The sequence below is a fragment of the Lactuca serriola genome, chromosome 9, assembly GCF_051521515.1.
Source record: "Lactuca serriola cultivar US96UC23 chromosome 9, Lser_US96UC23_V15, whole genome shotgun sequence".
Lineage (NCBI taxonomy): Eukaryota > Viridiplantae > Streptophyta > Magnoliopsida > Asterales > Asteraceae > Lactuca > Lactuca serriola.
Window position 1 is genome coordinate 217,074,071 of NC_136416.1, and position 6,245 is coordinate 217,080,315.

General features: G+C 30.0%; 1 long non-coding RNA gene across 1 annotated transcript; it reads right to left on the minus strand.

Moving 5' to 3' along the window:
• Window positions 1-176: 176 nt before the first annotated feature.
• LOC145074741 (uncharacterized) lies at window positions 177-2,076 on the minus strand. Its single transcript, XR_013692047.1, has 8 exons — window positions 2,010-2,076; window positions 1,515-1,619; window positions 1,303-1,361; window positions 1,071-1,174; window positions 863-1,003; window positions 623-719; window positions 461-537; window positions 177-355 (listed from the first exon to the last, which is right to left on the minus strand). It is a non-coding gene; the product is annotated as an uncharacterized LOC145074741 (long non-coding RNA).
• Between the last annotated feature and the right edge of the window lie 4,169 nt (window positions 2,077-6,245).

Consider the following 6,245-nt stretch of genomic DNA (forward strand, 5'->3'; position numbering starts at 1 on the left):
TGATTTTCATGCAAATCACAAGTGTGCTTTGGTTGTTCTACAATCAGGTTCAAAAATATAAGTGATTAATGTTTTAAAGCACCTCATTTAAGTCATTCAACTTTTTCTTAACACTGCTCTTAGAAATATATAAAGAAAATAGTACAGGCATTACGATAATAAATGATTTTAGATAAAACAAATGTCAACTATGCTATTGCTTTAAAATTTCATATTTTTAATTGATGTTCATTCAAATGACGATAATTCATTTTTGTGAGTGACTCAAACTTTGATTTCTTTTATAACCGAAGGATCTCTCTCAAGACAAACACAAAAAATGCTCGTGTAGTTTGTGGTTCATGTGTTTGCAACCCTGTAGATTACAAGAACATATTGATTAGATAAGATAGTGAAGTTACAAAAAAAACCTTATAAGGTTATATGTAAATTAAAAAAAATAAAAAGATATAAAACTTACATCTTCTGGTTTTCTTCTGATCATCAATAAGTATAAGATCACTCTTTAGTCGTTCAATTTCAAGGGATTTCTTCATACTGTATCAGAAAGTTGAACATGTCAAAAGACGAAAATGCCCTTGACCCTAAAACTTAATGCACCATGAATGATATAAGGGCAAACCTGCATGATTTCTCCACTTCCACTTTTCTTCGGCAATAACCAACATTTCATTGATGTTATTGTATGTTTCTCTGCAGGTCTCCAGTTTATTCCACACCTTAAAGGAATAAACATTTTAAATTATTAAATCTCTCTATTATATATATATATATATATATATATATATATATATATATATATATATATATATATATATATATATATAATATTTTAATTTGGATAATTTGTTTTGAATATTACCTATGACATTTTATTTGTTAACAAAACAATATCAGCATTATAAGACTTTCATTTGTTTTCGATGGCTTTAATTGAAGTTTTTTGTATAGTGGACCATATTGCCCTTTCCTCCTCAATTGCCATAAGAGCATCAGTAAGTGACTGCATGTTATGCAATGTTATAAAGTTGATTAATAATAAAATAAATACATTTACGAAAATTAATTACCATAGCAATTTCCTCCATCAACCTACTAATACATCTCATGTCGAAACGAATTTGAGCGATCGTCTTCCTTCGTCTTTATGTTTCTTACTTCCATAAAAAAAATACTCCATAGATAATATGATCAAGCACAAAAATTGATTAAATTTTAGTAAACACGTGTTACGTTATTGGCATAGGATGAATAGAAAAAAAAACAGTAAAATGAACAAAAATTGAAAAGATCGAGACTTACTGGATTGAAAAACTGATGGAAAATAAGAACGGAATCAACGAACATATATATGGATTTACCTTCAACGGAAAATAAGAACGAAATTTAGTAAACATGTGTTAGGTTATTTACCACCTATTCTCATCAATCAAAATTAAAACTCTTTAGCCTTTAATTCAAACCAAAAAGAAATCTATTACAGCAAACCATCAACAAAGGTTCAAAGTCATTACCAAAAGCCGACAAGTCCTGATGCGATCCATAATAGGAGATGACATAAAGCACTTTGGTAAGATTTCAAAGCAGTGGCATGTTTTGGAGTCTCTACTCCAAGAAACCTAAATCAAAACAATGAACTGTAAATGCTAAAAATCGGGATTAACAACTTGAAAGTTCAATATGATGAGTCATTATTAGAATTTAGGATTTCAAATATCTATATGCATAAAATTTGAAGGACACATTTAAAACAATAGATAAACAAAACATTATGTAACCTTGTGTAAACAGAAGAACAGTTTACTGATCAAATAGGTTTTTGTTAATCTAATCACATTCACACTCAAGAGGGCATAATCGTCAATAACATCCACATCGGCTATAAAGGTATCAACAGTTTATTGTCAAAAACCTTCCATACAAAACACGGCATAATCGTGTAAACATAATAAATATAGATGAGAAGGAGAAGTGTAAACAAAGAATCAATATAGATGAGAATGAATTACCAGAGTGCCAGAGAAGAAGTCCAGAGAACGAAAGTATGATAGACGCAAAGGTAAACAAATATATATGTAAATTATACCTGATAAAATCTGAAATGCAATTAGATTCCTATTATAATGCATATATATTGGTTATAAGATAAGATAAATGAATCAATTCAAAACAAAGTTGATAATTTGTAGGAAAATTCAAAATAATCGTATCTAATTTATTTGTATTTAATTTTAAGTTATGTAATTGGATTTCATATTTAATGGATGGGCGAGATTTTTTTTCTGCAGAAATTTGTGAGATGGACACGTGGAATGGTGCTTATTGAAGTGCCAAGTGACATTCAGGGGAGGCAATTATTAAGAATGGAGATTTATAAACTAATCAATAAATGGAGGCATTTGTGTCGATTGTAAACGACAGTTTTTAGATTATAACTGCTATTATATATTCCACTGCTATTAATATATTCAATCCATTCAACATGCACTTGTCCTCATATTTTTTTACATCACGGTTTTCTTGGTTCGTATTCATCCGGATGCTTTGAATATACGAAACCAAATTCTAAATTATTGTAATTTCTCGATTTAACGTCGTTTGTTATACTTTGAAATTCTCGTAATTTCTTTCTTTTAAAACTCTAATTATATTGTTACTGGATTCTTTAGTTATATATTCACTGGTTAAAATGACTTAGATCAGAATATTTGTTGTTCTCAACCACTATTCACTTAATTCTTACTAATAAAAAAAATTCAGAAAATACTTTATTAATATAAAAAATTCTATGATTATAATTTTCAAACCATTTTTCGTGTCCATATTTAATAAGAAAATATAAAAGAATATAATTGCTATATGACTTTAATATTTTGAAAATGTCATATTGAATTTATTAATAATCTTTCTTGTTGGCATCTTCATATATTTAGTAAATATTAATGCATACTTGATTTCTATAAAAAAAACTTTGAAACTTATACCTATTAAAAATCAAGAAAGGATAAATATGATTTATAATATAGTGTATTAGACAAAATGAATATACCCTTAAAAGTATATAAATTTATATACTCAAATCACCATACTATATTGTTTTGTATTATATATGCATTGTAATTGTCCAGAGTTCTTAAAATTCAACTTCTAACTGGATTTATTTCAAACATTTTATAAATTTCATCATTATCTTCCTATTACATAATTATCATTTTCAACTATAACAAATATATATATATATATATATATATATATATATATATATATATATATATATATATATAGGGTTAGGTTATTTTGTTTTTAGTAACTATTGTGTGCCAGAATGCACAGATCTGGACCATTGGATGAAATATAATCAAAGGTCATGATCTGAGGTTCTATGATAGTAGAATAGGATAACATGTACCATATAATCACACAAATTTGAGCATAAGGGCATTCTAGTCAATTAACCTATATTAAAAAAGGAAATTTTCGGATGTTTAGGGATAATTAATTCATTTATTTTTAAAAATCTAAATCTTTTAAATTAATTTAAAATAAAAAATCCAATTTTTATTCTGTCAGAATGATAGAATTTTAACCATAAAGTAGTAAACATATTTTTCGATTTTATTCTGTCAGAATGACAGAATGTCAACCATAAACTAGTAAATATATTCTGAAAGAATACACAAAATCGATTCTTGAACTAATAATATACCAAATAATTACATTGTACGATTGTGATTCATTGAATTATAACAAACATTCTGGAAAGAATAACAAGTATAATTCTTAAAAAATAACAACATTCTAGATGTCTTGTGTATGTTTGACCTCTAAGCCAATTCAAAATATGCTAGCATTCTATGAGATTGACATTTTGTGATATTGAAATTCTATCAGAATTGTATTGCATGAGAATGATTTTATATAAGGAGCCTTTCCCATCAGGTCTTCAAGTCATTCTTTAAGCCAATTCTATCACAAATTCATTGACAAATACTTTGTAGTGATACACTTGTAACATCGGCACATTAAACGTATAATTAATTAACTACAAATTCTATTAGAATAAAGCAATAATATTCTTATATAATAAACTATTCTTTCAGAATGGAAATATTGTAAAAAGGTAATAGTGTATCTTTCATCATCTGTAGCAATTGAAGCTTGATTAGAATATATAGAATATTCAACACAGAACATAAAACATAAGTAAAAGTAGTTAGAATAACTAGTATACAACGTACATTAGAATAAGTAGAATAATTTGAAGTGAACATTTTATCAAACCACCATGCATAGAATAAATAAACGTAAACCATAATGCTTAAAATATTTAAGGTATACATAACTTACAATATCTAGAATAAATCAAAAGAAATCATTATCACATAAGAATATGTAGAATGTTTAAGGAAGAATGATGCAATGTTGGCATTATGTCGAACACCTGGTGGGTGGAAGTTACACTTTCACATTACACATAGAAAATTAACATGTCAAGATCAACATCAGATTCAACAACAAGGTAAACATCATGTGCAATTTCAAATAGCAATTAGATTCAAGGTGCAAAATCATAAATCAATTTCAAAACCAATCAATCGATACATACTCAATCAGAATCATAAATCAATTTTGACTCAAAGTGAATAAGTCTCGATTCTTCAAAGATGAAACTTCCAACGAATCAGAAATTAAGGTAGAAGAATTCGATTAAGTTGAATAAGAAATAGAGGAAATATAACTAACCTTTTGGTGTCTTGAGAAATAGAATTCGTTTGAATTCGTTGCTACTGGTGCTGGTATTTTGATTATCATTCACTTCCTTAGTCTTGTAACGTTTGTTGGTTGTAGCAGGGTGTTGGTCGACATGTTCATCAAAACTCAACTGATGCGGCCGAAGGTCAATGGAAGGGGGAGGATACGATTTTGTGGTTGCCGATGGAAGAGGCAATAGGGAGGAGGCATAAGTAGAATACATATGATATGAGAAGCTAGGGTTTAATAGTTGGTCAAATAGATTTTTATGGTAATTTCCATGAATTAAGGGATTTTATTTTAATTATAATGCTAAAGTTACATAATTACCCTTATTACAATTGTTAATTATTTAATTATTCCTAAATTCCTATTGGTGCATTCATGCACACAATAGTTGCTAGAAACATTTGAACCTAGCTCTCTCTCTCTCTCTCTCTCTCTCTATATATATATATATATATATATATATATATATATATATATCAAGGTTGCAGTAATCGCTCGACGGTAGTTCGACGGTGGACTGAGGTCAAAGGATTAATCGGGGACCATAAATTATTAAAAAGTTAATAAATATAACATTAATCTTAAGAATATAAATACACAAGTGAATAAATTAATAAATATAACATTAATCCTATGAATTAAAAAAATATCACACAATTCAATTAACAAATCCAGTCTTTTGTTTGTTCATATTCTCTTAAATATGTCTTAGGAGAACAACATAGGTAAATAGTTTGGAAAATGACGGCATGATGTAACGCTCTAAAAATCTTAACCAATATAAACTTTTCAAAAACAACCCGGTTTCATAAAGTTATTACAAAAAGGTTTTCAATACAATTATTATCAGAGTCTTCCCAGAACCACATCATAAAACATAATCAGGAGGAGCGGTACGATCACGCCTTTGCCTTGCCATGGTCTCCTGAAGAACCTGAAAAACATTAAACCACAACTGTAAGCCCGAAAGCTTAGTGAGATACCCCCAAATACCAACCACATATACCATACACGCACAACATGCCATATCATAACAAAAACAGAACAACCATGCACTTCGGGTCTACTGTGTGACTGGTCCGCCGTAACTGGCCTTTAGTCCACCTGGTCCACCCTCCGAGTCTAGCCATATACATCGAGTCTACAGCCGCTCGCACCGGGCCTTCAATCCACCTGGTCCACTCTCTGAGTCTACAGTATGACTGGTCCGCCCGCACTGGGTCTTCAGTCGGCCTGGTCCACTCTCCGAGCCTCGGCACGTCTGGTCCGCCCTCTTGGGGCCTACAGCCTATCCGAACCGCTCGCTGGGCCTTTGGGATAATCGGTCTGCCCTAGGTATGTTGGCCTACAGCACAAAGTAGGACCCGCCTCAACCCAACCCCAGTCCAACAACCATGTGCACATAAACATCCAATCATATAACAATTCACATCTAATCAAACGGATCTAGCAGATCGCATAACATAACATCATCCTAACCAGGA